The sequence below is a fragment of the Pseudorca crassidens genome, chromosome 1 (assembly GCF_039906515.1).
Source record: "Pseudorca crassidens isolate mPseCra1 chromosome 1, mPseCra1.hap1, whole genome shotgun sequence".
Taxonomy (NCBI): Eukaryota; Metazoa; Chordata; class Mammalia; order Artiodactyla; family Delphinidae; genus Pseudorca; species Pseudorca crassidens.
In genome coordinates, this window is record NC_090296.1 from 60,779,534 (window position 1) to 60,798,566 (window position 19,033).

Consider the following 19,033-nt stretch of genomic DNA (forward strand, 5'->3'; position numbering starts at 1 on the left):
AGCCGCTCCACGGCATGTGGGATCTTCCGGGACCGGGGCACGAACCCGCATCCCCTGAATCGACAGGCGGATTCACCCTCTGCGCCACCAGGGGACCCCAAGGGATTGTTTCTTAATTTCTCTTTCTGATCTTTCATTGTTAGTGTATAGGAATGCAGGTGATTTCTGTGCCTTAATTTTGTATCCTGCAACTTTATGAAATTCATTGATTATCTCTAGTAGTTTTCTGGTGGCATCTTTAGGATTTTCTATGTATAGTATCATGTAATCTGCAAACAGTGACAGTGTTACTTCTTCTTTTCCAGTTTCGATTCCTTTTATTTCTTTTTCTTCTCTGATTGCTGTGGCTAGGGCTTCGAAAACTATGTTGAATAACTGTGGTGAAGGTGGACATCCTTGTCTTGTTCCTGATCTTAGAGGAAATGCTTTCAGTTTTTCACCATTGAGAATGATGTTTGCTGTGGGCTTGTCATATATGGCCTTTATTATGTTGAGGTGGATTCCCTCTGAGCCCACTTTCTAGAGAGATTTTATCATAAATCGATGTTGAATTTTGTCAAAATCTTTTTCTGCATCTATTGAGATGATCATACGGTTTTTTTCTTCTAATTTATTACTATGGTGATTCACATTGATTCATTTGCATAGATTGAAGAATCCTTGCATACATGGGATAAATCCCACTAGATCATGGTGTATGATCCTTTTAATGTGTTGTTGGGTTCTCTTTGCTAGCATTTTTCTGAGTTTTTTTTCATCTATATTCATCAGTGCTATTGGTCTGTAATTTTCTTTTTTTGTAGTATCTTTGTCTGGTTTTGGTTTCAAGTTGATGGTGGCTTCATAGAATGAGTTTGGGAGTGTTCCCTCCTCTGCAAATTTTTGGAAGAGTTTGAGAAGGGTGAGTGTTAGCTCTTTTCTAAATGTTTGATAGAATTCGTCTGTGGAGCCATCTGGTCCTGGGCTTTGTATGTTGGAAGATTTTTTTTATCACAGTTTCAATTTCATTACTTGTGATTGGTCTGTTCATATTTTCTATTTCTTCCTGGTTCAGTCTTGGAAGGTTACACCTTTTTAAGAATTTGTCCATTTCTTCCACGTTGTCCATTTATTGGCATAGAGTTGCTTGTAGTAGTCTCTCGTGATGCTTTGTATTTCTGTGGTGTCCGTTGTAACTTCTCCGTTTTCATTTCTAATTTTATTAATTTGAGTCCTCTCCCTCTTTTTCTTGATGAGTCTGGCTAAAGTTTTATTAGTTTATCTTCTCAAAGAACCAGCTTTTAGTTTTATTGATCTTTGCTATTGTTTTCTTTGTTTCTACTTCATTTATTTCTGCTGTGATCTTTATGATTTCTTTTCTTCTACTAAATTTGGGTTTTGTTTGTTCTTCTTTCTCTAGTTCCTTTAGGTGAAACATTAGATTGTTTATTTGAGATTTTTCTTGTTTCTTGAGGTAGAATTGTGTTGCTATAAGCTTCCCCTGTAGAACTGCTTTTGCTGCATCACATAGATTTTGGTTTGTCGTGTTTTTATTTTCATTTGTCTGTAGGTATTTTTTAATTTCCTTTTTGTTTTCTTCAGTGATCTCTTGGTTATTTAGTAGCATATTGTGTAGCCTCCATGTGTTTGTGTTCTTTACATTTTTTTCACCTGTAATTGATTTCGCATCTCAAAGCATTGTAGTCAGAAAAGATGCTTGATATGATTTCAGTTTTCTTAAATTTACCGAGGCTTGATTTGTGACCCAAGATATAATCTATCCTGGAGAATGTTGCATGTTCACTTGAGAAGAAAGTAAATTCTCTTGTTTTGGGATCAGATGTCCTATAAATACCAATTAAATCTATCTGGTCTGTTGTGTCATTTAAACCTTGTGTTTCTTTATTAATTTTTTGTCTAGATGATCTGTGCATAGGTGAAAGTGAGGTATTAAAGCCCCGCACTATTATTGTGTTACTTTTGATTTCCTCTTTTATAGCTGTTAGTATTTGCCTTATGTATTGAGGTGCTCCTATTTTGGGTGCATATATATATATATATATATATATTTTTTTTACATCTTTATTGGAGTATAATTGCTTTACAATGGTGTGTTAGTTTCTGCTTTATAACAAAGTGAATCAGTTATACATATGTTCCCATATCTCTTCCCTCTTGCGTCTCCCTCCCTCTCACCATCCCTATCCCACCCCTCTAGGTGGTCACAAAGCAGCGAGCTGATCTCCCTGTGCTATGCACCTGCTTCCCACTAGCTATCTATTTTACGTTTGGTAGTGTATACATGTCCAGGCCTCTCTCTTCCTTTGTCACAGCTTACCCTTCCCCCTCCCCATATCCTCAAGTCCATTCTCTAGTAGGTTTGTGTCTTTATTTCTGTCTCACCCCTAGGTTCTTCATGACAATTTTTTTTCTTAAACTCCATATATACGTGTTAGCATGCAGTATTTGTCTTTCTCTTTCTAACTTACTTCATTCTGTATGACAGACTCTAGGTCCATCCACCTCATTACAAATAGCTCAATTTTGTTTCTTTTTATGGTAGAGTAATATTCCATTGTATATATGTGCCACATCTTCTTTATCCATTCATCCGATGATGGACACTTAGGTTGTTTCCATCTCCTGGCAACTGTAAATAGAGCTGCAATGAACGTTTTGGTACATGACTCTTTTTGAATTATGGTTTTCTCAGGGTATGCCCAGTATTGGGATTTCTGGGTCATATGGTAGTTCTATTTGTAGTTTTTTAAGGAAGCTCCATACTGTTCTCCATAGTGGCTGTACCAATTCACATTCCCACCAGCAGTGCAAGAGGGTTCCCTTTTCTCCACATCCTCTCCAGCATTTATTGTTTCTAGATTTTTTGATGATGGCCATTCTGACCGGTGTGAGATGATATCTCATTGTAGTTTTGATTTGCATTTCTCTAATGATTAATGATGTTGAGCATTCTTTCATGTGTTTGTTGGCAGTCTGTATATCTTCTTTGGAGAAATGTCTATTTAGGTCTTCTGCCCATTTTTGGATTGGGTTGTTTGTTTTTTTGTTATTGAGCTGCATGAGCTGCTTATAAATTTTGGAGAATAATCCTTTGTCAGTTGCTTCATTTGCAAATATTTTCTCCCATTCTGAGGGTTGTCTTTTGGTCTTCTTTATGGTTTCCTTTGCCGTGCCAAAGCTTTGAAGTTTCATTAGATCCCATTTGTATATTTTTGTTTTTATTTCCATTTCTCTAGGAGGTGGGTCAAAAAGGATGTTGTTGTGATTTACGTCATAGAGTGTTCTGTCTATGTTTTCCTCCAAGAGTTTTATAGTTTCTGGCCTTATATTTAGGTCTTTAATCCATTTTGAGCTTATTTTTGTGTATGGTGTTAGGGAGTGATCTAATCTCATAGTTTTACATGTACCTGTCCAGTTTTCCAAGCACCACTTATTGAAGAGGCTGTCCTTTCTCCACTGTATATTCCTGCTGCCTTTATCAAAGATAAGGTGACCATATGTGCGTGGGTTTATCTGTAGGCTCTCTATCCTGTTCCATTGATGTATCTTTGGGTTTTTTTTTGCCAGTACCATACTGTCTTGATTACTGTAGCTTTGTAGTATAGTCTGAAGTCAGGGAGCCTGATTCCTCCAGCTCCATTTTTCGTTCTCAAGATTGATTTGGCTATTCGAGGTCTTTGGTGTTTCCATACAAATTGTGAAATTTTTTGTTCTAGTTCTGTGAAAAATGTCAGTCATAGTTTGATAGGGATTGCATTGAATCTGTAGATTGCTTTGGGTAGTAGAGTCATTTTCACAATGTTGATTCTTCCAATCTAAGAACATGGTATATGTCTCCATCTATTTGTATCATCTTTAATTTCTTTCATCAGTGTCTTATAATTTTCTGCATACAGGTCTTTTGTCTCCTTAGCGAGGTTTATTACTAGATATTTTATTCTTTTGTGGTATGGGAAATGGGAGTGTTTTCTTGATTTCACTTTCAGATTTTTCATCATTAGTGTATAGGAATGCCAGAGATTTCTGTGCATTAATTTTGTATCCTGCTACTTTGCAAAATTCATTAAGTAGCTCTAGTAGTTTTCTGGTAGCATGTTTAGGATTCTCTATGTATAGTATCACGTCATCTGCAAACAGTGACAGCTTTACTTCTTCTTTTCCAATTTGGATTCCTTTTATTGCCTTTTCTTCTCTGATTTCTGTGGCTAAAACTTCCAAAATTATGTTGAATAAGAGTGGTGAGAGTGGGCAACTTTGTTTTGTTCCTGATCTTAGTGGAAATGGTTTCAGTTTTTCATCATTGAGGATGATGTTGGCTGTGGGTTTCTCATATATAGCCTTTATTATGTTGAGGAAAATTCACTCTATGCCGACTTTCTGCACGGTTTTTATCATAAATGGTGTTGAATTTTGTCGAAAGCTTTCTCTGCATCTATTGAGATGATCATATGGTTTTTCACATTCAATTTGTTAATATGGTGTATCACGTTGATTGATTTGCGTATTTTGAAAAATCCTTGCATTCCTGGAATAAACCCCACTTGATCATGGTGTATGATCCTTTTAATGTGCTGTTGGATTCTGTTTGCTAGTGTTTTGTTGAGGATTTTTGCATCTATGTTCATCAGTGATATTGGCCTGTAGTTTTCTTTCTTTGTGACATCCTTGTCTGGTTTTGGTATCAAGGTGATGGTGGCCTCGTAGAAGGAGTTTGGGAGTGTTCCTCCCTCTGCTATATTTTGGAAGAGTTTGAGAAGGAGAGGTGTTAGCTCTTTTGTAAATGTTTGATAGAAATCGCCTGTGAAGCCATCTGGTCCTGTGATTTTGTTTGTTGGAAGATTTTTAATCACAGTTTCAATTTCAGTGCTTGTGATTGGTCTGTTCATATTTTCTATTTCTTCCTGATTCAGTCTTGGCAGGATATGCATTTCTAAGAATGTGTCCATTTCTTCCAGGTTGTCCATTTTATTGACATAGAGTTGCTTGTAGTAATCTCTCATGATCTTTTGTATTTCTGCAGTATCAGTTGTTACTTCTTTTTCATTTCTAATTCTATTGATTTGAGTCTTCTCCCTTTTTTTCTTGATGAGTCTGGCTAATGGTTTATCAATTTTGTTTATCTTCTCAGAGAACCAGCTTTTAGTTTTATTGATCTTTGCTATCGTTTCCTTCATTTCTTTTTCATTTGTTTCTGATCTGATTTTTATGATTTCTTTCCTTCTGCTAACTTTGGGGTTTTTTTGTTCTTTCTCTCAGTGCTTTAGGTGCAAGTTTAGGTTGTTTATTTGAGATGTTTCCTGTTTCTTAAAGTAGGATTGTATTGCTATAAAGTTCCCTCTTAGAACTGCTTTTGCTGCATCCCATAGGTTTTGGGTCGTCATGTTTCCATAGTCATTTGTTTCTAGGTATTTTTTGATTTCCTCTTTGATTTCTTCAGTGATGACTTTGTTATTAAGTAGTGTATTGTTTAGCCTCCATGTGTTCTTATTTTTTACAGATCTTTTCCTGTAATTGAAATCTAGTCTCATAGCGTTGTGGTCGGAAAAGATACTTGACACAATTTCAATTTTCTTAAATTTACCAAGGCTTGATTTTTGACTCAAGTTATGATCTATCCTGGATTATGTTCCATGAGCACTTGAGAAAAATGTGTATTCTGTTGTTTTTGGATGGAATGTCCTATAAATATCAATTAAGTCCATCTTGTTGAATGTATCATTTAAAGCTTGTGTTTCCTTATTTATTTTCATTTTGGATGATCTGTCCATTGGTGAAAGTGGAGTGTTAAAGTCCCCTACTATGAATGTGTTACTGTCGATTTCCCGTTTTATGGCTGTTAGTATTTGCCTTATGTATTGAGGTGCTCCTATGTTGGGTGCATAAATATTTACAATTGTTATATCTTCTTCTTGGATCGATCCCTTGTTTATTATGTAGTGTCCTTCTTTGTCTCTTGTAGTAGTCTTTATTTTAAAGTCTATTTTGTCTGATAGGAGAATTACTACTTCAGCTTTCTTTTGGTTTCCATTTGCATGGGATATCTTTTTCCATCCTCTTACTTTCAGTCTGTATGTGTCTGTAGGTCTGAAGTGGGTCTCTTGTAGACAGCATAATTATGGGTCTTGTTTTTGTATCCATTCAGCCAATCTGTGTCTTTTGGTGGGAGCATTTAGTCCTTTTACATTTAAGGTTATTATTGATATGTATGTTCCTATTCCCATTTTCTTAATTGTTTTGAGTTCATTATTGTAGGTCTTTTCCTTCTCTTGTGTTTCTTTCCTATAGCAATTCCTTTAGCATTTGTTGTAAAGCTGGTTTGGTGGTGCTGAACTCTCTCAGCTTTTGGTTGTCTGTAAAGGCTTTAATTTCTCCATGAAATCTTAATGAGATCCTTGCTGGGTAGAGTAATCTTGGTTGCAGGTTTTTCTCCTTCATCACTTTAAATATGTCCTGCGAGTCCCTTTTGGCTTGCAGAGTTTCTGCTGAAAGATTAGCTGTTAACGTTATGGGGATTCCCTTGTGTGTTATTTGTTGTTTTTCCCTTGCTGCTTTCAATATGTTTTCTTTGTATTTAATTTTTGATAGTTTGATTAATATGTGTCTTGGTGTATTTCTCCTTGGATTTATCCTGTGTGGGACTCTCTGTGCTTCCTGTACTTGATTAACTATTTCCTTTCCCATATTAGGGAAGTTTTCAACTATAATCTCTTCAAATATTTTCTCAGTCCCTTTCTTTTTCTCTTCTTCTTTTGGAACCCCTATAATTTGAATGTTTGTGGGTTTAGTGTTGTCCCAGAGGTCTCTGAGACTGTCCTCAGTTCTTTTCATTCTTTTTTCTTTATTCTGCTCTGCAGTAGTTATTTCCACTATTTTATCTTCCAGGTCACTTATCTGTTCTTCTGCCTCAGTTATTCTGCTATTGATCCCATCTAGAGTACTTTTAATTTCATTTATTGTGTTGTTTATCGTTGCTTGTTTCCTCTTTAGTTCTTATAGGTCCTTGTTAAATGTTTCTTGCATTTTGTCTATTCTGTTTCCAAGATTTTGAATCATCTTTACTATGATTATTCTGAATTCTTTTTCAGGTAGACTGCCTATTTCCTCTTCATTTGTTAGGTCTGATGGGTTTTTATCTTGCTCCTTCATCTGCTGTGTGTTTTTCTGTCTTCTCATTTTGCTTATCTTACTGTGTTTGGGGTCTCCTTTTTGCAGATTGCAGGTTTGTAGTTCCCCTTGTTTTTGGTGTCTGTCCCCAGTGGTTAAAGTTGTTTCAGTAGATTGTGTAGGCTTCCTGGTGGAGGGGACTAGTGCCTGTGTTCTGGTGGATGAGGCTGGATCTTGTCTTTATGGTGGGCAGGTCCACATCTGGTGGTGTGTTTTGAGGTGTCTGTGGCCTTATTATGATTTTAGGCAGCCTCTCTGCTAATGGGTGGTGTTGTGTTCCTGTTTTGCTAGTTTTTTGGCATAGGTTGTCCAGCACTGTGGCTTGCTGGTCGTTCAGTGAAGCTGGGTGCTGGTGTTGCAATGGAGATCTCTGGGAGAGTTTCGCCGTTTGATATAATGTGGAGCTGGGAGGTCTCTTGTGCACCAGTGTCCTGAAGTTGGCTCTCCAACCTCAGAGGCACAGCACTGACTCCTGGCTGCAGCCCCAAGAGCCTTTCATCCACATGGCTCAGAATAAAAGGGAGAAAAAGGAGAGCGAGAGAGAGAGAGAGAGAGAGAGAGAGAGAGGGAGAGAGAAGGGAGGGAGGGAGGGAGGAGGGAAGGAAGGAGGGAGGGAGGAGCGAAGGATGGAAAAGAGGAAAGAAAGAAAGAAAGGAAGAAGATAAAATAAAGTAAGATAAAATAAAGTTACTAAAATAAAAAATATATTTTAAGAAAAAAGATTTTTTTTAAAAGAAAAAAACAAAATTGGATGGATAGAACCCTAGGACAAATGGTGGAAACAAAGCTATACAGACAAAATCTCACACAGTAGCATACACATACACACTCACAAAAAGAGGAAAAGGGGAAAAAATCATAAATCTTGCTCTCAAAGTCAACCTCCTCAATTTGGGATGATTCGTTGTCTATTCATGTATTCCACAGATGCAGGGTACATCAAGTTGATGGTGCAGCTTTAATCCACTGCTTCTAAGGCTGCTGGGAGAGATTTCCCTTTCTCTTCTTTGTTCTCACAGCTCCCGGGGCTCAGTTTTGGATTTGGCCCCGCCTCTGCATGTAGGTCGCCGGAGGGCCTCTGTTCTTTTCTCAGACATGACGGGGTTAAAGGAGCAGCCACTTCCGGGACTCTGGCTCACTCAGGCCGGGGCGAGGGACGGGTACGGAGTGCGGGGTGAGCCTGTGGCGGCCAAGGCCAGAGTGATGTTGCACCAGCCTGAGGCGGCCGTGCGTCCTGGGGAAGTTGTGCCTGGATCCCGGGACCCTCGCAGTGGTGGGCTGCACAGGCTCCCCGGAAGAGAGGTGTGGTTAGTGACCTGTGCTCGCACACAGGCTTCTTCGTGGTGGCAGCAGCAGCCTTAGCGTCTTATGCCCATCTCTGGGGTCCGCGCTGTTAGTCGCGTCTCATGCCCGTCTCTGGAGCTCCTTTAAGCAGCGCTCTTAATCCCCTCTCCTCGTGCACCAGGAAACAAAGAGGGAAGAAAAAGTCTCTTTCCTCTTCGGCATGTCCAGACTTTTTCCCGGACTCCCGCCCGGCTAGCCATGGTGCACTAACCCCCTGCAGGCTGTGTTCACACTGCCAACCCCAGTTCTCTCCCTGTGCTGCGACTGAAGACGGAGCCTCAGCTCCCAGCCCCGCCCGTCCCAGCGTGTGAGCAGACAAGCCTCTCGGGATGGCGAGTGCCGGTCTGCACCGATCCTCTGTGTGGGAATCTCTCCGCTTTGCCCTCCGCACCCCGGTTGCTGTGCTTTCCTCCGCAGCTCTGAAGCTTTCCTCCTCCACCACCCGCAGTCTCCGATTAAGAAGGGGCTTCCTAGTGTGTGGAAACCTTTCCTCCTTCACAGCTCTCTCCCACTGGTGCAGGTCCCATCCCTATCCTTTTGTCTCTGTTTATTCTTTTTTCTTTTGCCCTACCCAGGTACGTGGGGGGTTTCTTGCCTTTTGGGAGGTCTGAGGTCTTCTGCCAGCGTTCAGTAGGTGTTCTGTAGGAGTTGTTCCACGTGTAGATGTATTTCTGGTGTATCTGTGGGGAGATAGGTGATCTCCATGGCTTATTCTTCCGCCATTTTCCCCTGGTCCCCTTGGGTGCATATATATTTATAACTGTTATATCTTCTTCTTGGATTGATCCCATGATCATTTTGTAGTGTCCTTCCTTGTCTCTTGTAATATTCTTTACTTTAAAATCCATTTTATCTGATATGAGTATTGCTACTCCAGCTTTCTTTTGATTCCTGTTTACATGGAATACCTTTTTCCATTCCTTCGCTTTCAGTCTGTCCGTGTCCCTAGGTCTGAAGTGGGTCTCTTTTGGACAGCATATATATGGGTCTTTTTTTGGTATCCATTCAGCAAGCCTGTGTCTTTTAGTTGGAGCATTTAATCCATTCATATTTAAGGTCATTATCGATATGTATGTTCCTGTTACCATATTCTTAATTGTTTTTGTAGGTGTTTTTTTCTCTTGTGTTTCCCACTTAGAGAAGTTCCTTCAGCATTTGTTGTAAAGCTGGTTTGATGGTGCTGAATTGTCTTAGCTTTTGCGTGTCTTTAAAACTTGATTTCTCCATCAAACCTGAAGGAGATCTTTGCCAGGTAGAGTAATCTCAGTTGTCGGTTCTTCCATTTCATCACTTTAAATATATTGTGCCACTCCCTTCTGGCTTGTAGAGTTTCTGGTGAGAAATCAGTTGTTAACCTTATGGGAGTTCCCTAATAATTTATTTGTCATTTTTCCCTTGTTGCTTTTAATAGTTTTTGTTTGTCTTTAATTTTTGTCAATTTGCTTATTATGTGTCTTGGTCTTTTCCCCTTGAGCTTATCCTGCCTGTGACTCTCTGCACTTCCTGGTCTTGGGTGGCTATTTCCTTTCCCATGTTAGTGAAGTTTTCAACTATAATCTCTTCAAATATTTTCTCGGGTCCTCTCTTTCTCTCTCTCTCTCTCTCTCTCTCTCTCTCTCTCTCTCTCCTCCTTCTGGGACTCCTATGATGCGAATGTTGGTAGTTTTAATGTTGTACCAGAGGTCTCTTAGGCTGTCTTCATTTCTTTTCTTTCTCTTTTCTTTATTCTCTTCTGCGGCAGTGAATTCCAGCATTCTGTCTTCCAGGTCACTTACCCGTTCTTCTGCCTCAGTTATTCTGCCATTGATTCCTTGTAGTTTGTTTTTCATTTCAGTTATTGTATTGTTCATCTTTGTTTGTTCTTTAATTCTTCTAGGTGTTTGTTCTTTAATTTGTCTAGGTGTTTTTTAAACATTTCTTGCATCTTCTTGATCTTTGCCTCCATTCTTTTTCTGAGGTCCTGGATCATCTTCACTATCTTTATTCTTAATTCTTTTTATGGAAGGTTGCCTATCTCCAGTTCATTTAGTTGTTTTTCTGGGATTTTATCTCGTTCCTTCATCTGGTACATATTCCTCTGCCTTTTCATTTTGTCCATCTTTCTGTGAATGTGGTTTTCATTCCATCAGCTACAGGACTGTAGTTCTTGCTTCTGCTGCCTGCCCTCTGGTGGATGAGGCTATCTAAGAGGCTTGAGCAAGCTTCCTGATGGGAGGGACTGGTGGTGGGTAGAGCTGGGTGTTGCTCTTGCGGGAAGAGCTCATTAAAAGTTTAATCTGCTTGTCTGCTGATGGGTGGGGCTGAATTCCCTCCCTGTTGGTTGTTTGGCCTGCCGTGACCCAGCACTGGACCCTACAGGCTCTTTGGTGTGGCTAATGGCGGATTCCAGGAGGGCTTATGCCAAGCAGTACTTCCCAGAACTTTTGCTGCCCGTGTCCTTGTTCCTGTGGTGAGCCACAGCCATCCCCTGCCTCTTCAGGAGACCCTCCAACACTAGCTGGTAGGTCCGGTTCAGTCTCCTGTGGGGTCACTGTTTCTTCCCCCGTGTCCTGTCCTGATATGCACACTACTTTTTGTGTGCCCTCCAATAGTGGAGTCTCTGTTTCCCCCAGTCCTGTTGAAGCCCTGCAATCAAATCCCACCAGCCTTCAAAGTCTAATTCTCTGGGAATTCCTCCCCCCTGTTGCCAGACCCCCAGGTTGGGAAGCCTGACATGGGCCTCAGAACCTTCACTGCTGTGGGTGGACTTCTGTGGTATAATTGTTCTCCAGTTTTGTGTGTCACCCACCCAGCAGTTGTGGGATTTGATTTTATTGTGATTGCAACCCTCCTACCATCTCATTTTGGCTTTGCCTTTGTCTTTGGAAGTGGAGTGTCTTTTTTGGTGAGTTCCAGTGTCTTCCTGCTGATGATTGTTCAGCAGTTAGTTGTGATTCCTGTGCTCTTTCAAGAGGGAGTGAGCACATGTCCTTCTACTCCGCCATCTTGAACCAATCACCCACAAAACTTCTTTTAATGTTAAAATTACAAAGAATTTTCTTTTATGAATTTATAGAAATTTACATTCCAAAGCTTCTAGAGAAGAGTCTCTAATATTTATACATTTGTTTTCATTGAATTGTGAGTAATTATAAATAATTGTATCTGAGAATTACTATTAACCACTAAAATTAAGTCTCTGAGAAATTCCCAAAAGAACTTAGGCTTTAGCTTTTACAAAGAAGCTCTTAAAACCATTGTTCTGAAGAAAAATTTCCCCTGCTAGACTACTGTTACTCACTTTCCTTGCTCATTCAAAGTTCAGTTTTGTAGTCACTCAGCAATGAACCATTTTAATTTGGTCACATTGTCTAAACATATAAAGATGCCAGACAAAGGAATAAATATTTGTTTGTATCTAAATAGTTTCAGATTAGTGAATTATGGTTTTATTTATTTAACTTGTTAAAGTTAATAATTGGCAATGTATTCATTGTTTTTCTAAAATTGTATTCAAATTTCACACACCTGTCTTTTCACAAAAGGGACTTCAGTTTGAAGTTAAACTACATGCATTAAAACTATAATTAAACCCCAAACCTCACTTTGACAAATAATCATCCTATTAAAATAATGACACATTTGCTATTTCTTCTCCATTTCTGGTAAAAAATTAGTCAGGAAACAGAAAAAATATATATATAATACATAGAATGACTTTCTTTAAAAAAATCACTCTCTAAGAAGTGCACAAAAAGTGTGGCTTTGGAAATATTTCCTCTAAGAATCCAGCTACATTAAAAATAATGGTGTATATTATTATATCATTTCTTGTCAAAGACTTTCTGATGCGATTCCTGTATTACAATTTCAACTGATAACCTGGGACCTGGAAAGAATAAGTATTGTATCATTACTCAGTCACTTTTAGTTTCTTCTACTTTGCTTTCAAAAAAAAGAGGCAGTGAAATTTTAAAGCCATCTCACATGTAGTGGCAAAGAGCAAAATTGTAGAATATTGATGCACACAGAAACAGACATAACAAATTTCAAGGAGCTTTTGATGACAGAAGCAAGTAGTCTTGTAGTCAACATAAATTGGTGGTGAAAGGTTGAGATCTTTGATCATGATCACAAAGGAAAACCTAGAATAAATGTGGCAGAATAGAAAATATCTGAGGCACTTTACAGGACTCTATTCCTCTGTAATGTTGGAAGATGCTCAAATCAAGAGTCTGAATCCTTGATTTCATTCGCTGGTTACCTTTAACTTCCTCGAGTCCTCTATGAATGTAACAAAGCACTTAGGTGAACAGTCCTGCCACCAGATTTTCTGCATGTTGCCTGTTTACATCACTCTTTGTCATTAAATCTTTAATCTCCAGGAATAAGCTAATTTGCTGCCGCTACTAGCTCGTATTTGCCATCTTTACCTTTTGAGGAATGAAAATCAGGAGGAGAATTGCCAGGGTCTCCCTAAAAAAGTCTCCATATCTGCCATTCTTTCCCAGGATATAAGAAGTGACTGTCTTGAATGTGATATGCTTATCATAGCAAGTTTGTTGAAATGATTCTGAATAACTGGGACACTCCCCATGTCATCATAGCACCTATGTATTGAAAAAATAAACAGGAATTTCTGAATGCTTGCTTTCCCCAACAAATTGATTTGGTATCTACTCTAAAAGCTGGAGACCGTGGTGGCCCCAGATCCTTAATAGAAAATCTGAGGCCCAGCAGATATCCTCAAGTCCTATGGAGTCTGGCCTTCTTGACTTCCAATTGATTTTTTTTAATCATTGATTTTTTTTTGCTCTCTTTTAGTTGTATTATGCTCTTTCCCTATACAAAATGTATCATTGACTTATCAATGTCTAATATTAATGGATAATTTTACTCTCTTCCTGGGTAATACAAGCTGCTTAGAACACTTAACTTCATTTACATAGTTCCTTATGTAAATATTATTATTTTTTAATGGATCAGTGTTTATTGAGATTTACTCACATTTACAACTTTCTTTTCTTTTTATTCTTTTTGTATTTTTGAGCCCTTGATTTCCAGCCATCATTTCCCTTTTCTCTGGAAGAAGTCAGTGAGAATTTAACAACATATTGGACAGTCAAAGAGACAATTAGTGAACTGAAAACATACTTTGCAGATTCCTTTGGATGCAGGTGTCCTAATGGTGAACTCTTTCAGTTTTTTAATTCATCTGAAAATGATTTTATTTTTGCTAGTTACAAATCCTAGGTTAGCAGTTTCTTTCTGACTTGCACTGATGCTGTTCAGAAGTCACCTGTCAGTCTATTGTTATTCTCGTGAAGGTGAGTTGCTCTGGCTGCACTGAAGATCTTTTTGGTTTTATCCAATTTCACTATGATCTGTTTGGGATTTATTTGGATTCCTAAGTTGGAAGACAGATATTTTTCATGAGTTTTGGAAAATTCTAGGCTAAAATCTCCACAAAAATGACCAGTGCCCATTCTTATTCTTCTAGATGCCGGAACTTAAGGATTTCTCATGGAATTCTGAGTCTTTTACATTCTCTTCCATGTTTTCCATCTTTTTCTTGTATGCTGCATGCTGGGGAGTGTCTTCTGACCTGTTTTAAGTTCACTAAGTGTCTCTTCCACTGTCCAATATATTGTTAAATTCCATTGAATTCTTAATTTTTTATTATTTATTTATTTTTTTGCAGTATGCAGGCCTCTCACTGTTGTGGCCTCTCCCGTTGTGGAGCACAGGCTCCGTGGCCATGGCTCACGGGCCCAGCCACTTCGCGGCATGTGGGATCTTCCCAGACCAGGGCATGAACCCGTGTCCCCTGCCTCAGCAGGTGGACTCTCAGCCACTGCACCACCAGGGAAGCCCTGAATTCTTAATTTTTTAAATGGATTTTTCCATTGTAGAATCTCAATTTGTTTCTTTTTTAAATCTGCAAAGTTACTTTTTATAGTTGTTAGTTCCTTGCCCGCTGAAATTTTCACAGCTTATTTTTCTTCTCCTTGAAAACGTTAAGCATAGTTTTACTGTATATGGTAATGCCTGACTATTTTGGTTATTTTTATCACTGTTGGTTCTTGCTCATTGTATCTTTTCTCTTCATGCTTTGGTGTATGCTGGGCATTGTGTTTGAAAAAGTATTTGTTGAAATAATTTGAGACTTAGGATGATATTCTCTTCCTCCAACGAGGGGTACCAACAACCTAGAGTGTTCTCAGGCAGTCTCACAGCCTGAGATTTCATGGGCTATTGATATTTTAAAAAGAAGTGAGTCTACCGTCTGCACAAGTTTGAGTTATTTTTGTTTTATCACTATTCTCAGGGTGTAGCCCTTTGGGGGCCCCAATTCCCAGTATTGGGTGAGCCCTGAACTCTGACTTTTCCCCTTAGCTCTAAGAGGCTATCAAAGCACATATCAGCTACCTCTTTCAGGTCAGCCAGTGATCACAGGGCAAACCTTTTCCCAAGTGTTGGATTTTTGTCCTGTAATTCCTTATTGTCTTGATATATCTTTGATGCTTTTAAGAAGATTTTAAAATAATATATTTAATCAAGCTTTTGTGTTTTTTTTTCCCAGTGTGTGGTTAGATTTGGTTAAACTACTCAGTCTTTCATTACCTAAAGCAGAAATCTCCTCATACCTTTCATTCCATATTCTTGGTTTCCCTTTCCCTCTCTTTCTTCCTCCCTCCGTCTCTCCCACTCTCCCTCCCTCTCTTCCTCCTTCCTTCCTCTTTTAAAATATGGCTGGAGTACTTTTTTCAAAAGAGTACATGGCAGGTAAACCTTCAGAATTCTTGCATGTCATTGTTTTGCTTTCATATTTGATTAGTAGTTTGATTATATATAGAATTATTGATATAAAGTCATTTTTTTCAGAATTTTACCGGCTTTTTTTCACTATTTTCAGCACTTATTCTTGCTAATGAGAGTAATACAATGCAATCCTGTTTCTGCTTCCTTTCTATCTATAGGAAGTCTCCTGTTTCTTGGGAAAGTAGCACTAGAAAAGTCCTCTTAATATAAATCTATTTAAATTGGATTGTTTGGGGGTTACCATTTTCTGATAAAAATAGATGGTAGAATGATATGATATCTTCCAAGTTCATATTTCACTTTCCTGCACAATCATAAGGATAGTAATTTCTGCAAAAATATTTCAAGACTTCCCTACAAGGGCCTGTCTTAAATTCTTTGATTTTTAAATGAATCTCCCTTGATGACCCTTTCTTATTTACCATTCTCCTGGTTGGTTTTCTCCTCATCCATCCTAAACTGATCTAACTCTGCTAAAATTCTCATTTAGCAGTAGCTCTGTTGGTGACTCAAGTCACCAACACTTTTATCAACCCTATGAAATCTAACATCTTTTCAAGGTTTGCAATTTTACTTTAAAGTCAATTTATGCTATATATTTATTATTTTACATTTATTAAATATTTATGGCTTATATATTTTAATCATATATTTATTAAAAATTCAATTAAATTGACCAAAATAGACTCTGATGTGATTGGTGAGGACAGATGTCAGTGTGATATGGGATGAGTATTTGAATCAGGACTAATTTTACAAGTGGCCAGTCGATTAATGAATATTTTTGAGCCATGACTGCTTCCCTATGCAATCTTATGGCTGTAAGAACTCAGATAATGAATACATCAAACAATAGGGAACTTCCATAGCCCTTTCCTGGAAGTTTCTGGCATATCCTCTTTATCTTTGGTGTGTTATGAAATTTCATGGCGATATGTCTAGGTTTTGATCTTTCTCTTCATTTTGCTCAGCATTCACTTTTTTCAGAGTGAAGCCAGGTGTCTTCAGTGCTGGAACATTTGCTTCTTTGCTTTTGTTTCATCTGACAGTATGATTCGTCTACTTGCCATTTTCTAAAGATTTTAATAAATCTCTGGTCTGCTGATGGCTCTTTTTCCCCTTTTTAGTGCTGCTCTGTGCTTGCTAGCTTCTGTATTTCTTGATTGTAATTTTTACAGGCATTTTTGAGGAAGAGAAGGTAAGTATCTATGTAAATAGTCTATTATATAGAACTGGAAGCATCAGGATTATTTATTTTAGATACAGAGTGCTTTATTGAATGGAAATCTCATTCTCCATATCTATATCTATATCTGTATCTACATCTACATAGATATCCCCATACCAAATCCCTATTACTGGATATTTAGGTTGTTTATAATTCCTTAAAATTATTTTTAAAATGCTTCCCATTAATTTTTGAGATTTCTGATTTTAAAATCTCCCTTTTCTCTGGATGCACATAAAAATTTCTACAAACAAAATATTATTTTAACTAGAATAAATTTATGTTCTATATCAAACAAATATTCCATTCTTTCTGAATGGGATAACCATTTGAGCACTATTTAGAAGAGACTGTCTTCTTTGGGGCCAAATAAGAAGATTGCACGTGAAGGGCTTTTGACAGCCAGTCTGAAGAGGCCTGAATACTCAGAGGCCTCTATTTTCCAGTACAGTGCAAACTCAGCCTAAAGGAGAGAATGGTGTAACTGCTGACACTGAGAGGCTTACATGCTAAAGGCAACCAAGTTTTCCCTTTTCCTTAGGGTTTAGCAGTCATCCTCAGGAACAGTTGAAAAGGGAGCAAAGAGAGACATTCTGTATTAGGGCGAGTTGAAACCAAGTGTCAGTAATAGGGGTTTTTGGCTGCCTATTAGGAAAGAGACATATTTTAAGATATTATGTATGGATAAAATAAATGTTTTGAATATGAGCCCCAGATCAGTTATACTAAACTATCTAACATTGGTTCAGTTTCTGAAGTTTTTCATCATTGATTTGCACAACAGAAAAATGAGCCTGAAAGTATATGTTGTTCTATTGATAAGGTCTTGTTGGTGTTAATGACTAAGCTGCTGAAATCTTTATTAATGGAGTGACATTCAGAGCTCAGATATTTTAAAAATAGCACCAGGGCCTATAGAAGGGCTTCTCAATGTGATGTGGAACATTAATCCATAGCATCTGTTCTTTAATTGCTCCACTGCTCCAAATTAATCAGAAGAGTGAATGTACTGAACTTTAAGTTGTAGCTGAGCTCTTTCTCCCAGGAGGAGCTGTAGATGGTGTGTTCCAGGACAAAGAGTGGCCAAGATTTATTCCTTTGTGTCCACAGATAGTCAAAACTCAAAAATGGTATATAAAGAAGGTTTTGTTAAAAGGTCAAAATTACTATCACTCTAAATTAATAATTAAAATTATTGAAATCGAGCACAACTCCAGTTTTGATTTTTTCTTCAGCTTTATTTATTAATAGCTCATGGTTCTCCTGACCAATGGCAGATAATTCTGCTTATCTGTTAAGAGGTACCCCTTTTGAAGTCTAGTGTCTTATCCTGGAACCAGTGCTATGATTCCCAGAGATGTTCTAACTGTGAGCTGACTCAGGAGTGGAAAGATCTCTAAAGCTACTCTCAGTCAGCTCGCATGAGGTGCAGTGTAAGAAGCTTGGGCTAGGAGTCAAAAGTTCTGCATCTAATCTTGGCTTAGCCACATTCCATCTCATCTGTAAAACGGGATTAATAATGCTAGCTCTGCCTAACTACAAGATTGTGAAGAATAAATAGGACTATGCATATAAACTGTGTGAAAGCAAGATATTAATATTTTAATATACACTGGGGAATTTCTGGGATCCCACTTGGAGAAAGAGGAAGAAAATGTCTTTTCGTCCTCTCCTCCGTTGATAAGTTCCTGGGTGTATTTAGTTGGTTGAGGATGCTATAACAAAGTACTATAGACTGAATGGCGTAAACAGCAGAAATTTATTTTCTCACAGTTCTGGATGCAAGAAGTCCAAGATCAAGGTTCTGGCAATACAGTTTCTGGTGTGATCTCTCTTTCTCACTTGCAGATGGCCGCCTTCTCGTTATGTCTTCATGTCGCCTTTCATTTTCCATGCTTTTTAGTGTCTCTTCTTAGAAGGACACTAATCCTATCAGATCAAGGCCTCGCCCTTATGACCTCATTTAACCTTAATTACTTTACTTAATTACTTTACACTAGTGGTTTGGGCTTCAACATATGAATTTAGGGGCAGAGGGACACAAACATTCAGTCTATAACTTTAGGAAAGAGTGTATTGATCCAGAACCTATAGAGCCCTCAGCCATGGACTCATAAATGTCACTGGCTCAGCTGAACCATCAACAGAGAAAAAATGACCATGTGCTACAGATTTGTTTTCCAGAACCTCTCAATTAGATTGTTCGTGAAGACTCTTCCATTCTTGGCTAGTGCTTGAAAAAAGAACAGAATACTTAAATTTTGAGTTACCACTGCCAAATATTTTCATACAACTTTGGATGTTGTCAAAGCCTTTTGAGAAATATTGGATTCAGAACATCTGTACTAGAGTCATTGCACTTAATTGTTTTTATTGTTCCATTGCAAATTTCTTAAATAAGATCAATTACCTACTTCATGTTTGTGGAACCTATGCTCTAAGGACAGAGAAGAAAATGATTTCAATTTTAATTTTAATCAAAATAAGGCAGTTACT

General features: G+C 38.1%; 1 pseudogene; it reads right to left on the reverse strand.

Annotated features, from left to right (window-relative positions):
- Positions 1-12,311: 12,311 nt before the first annotated feature.
- On the reverse strand, positions 12,312-18,431 carry LOC137213504 (general transcription factor IIH subunit 3-like; annotated as a pseudogene).
- Between the last annotated feature and the right edge of the window lie 602 nt (positions 18,432-19,033).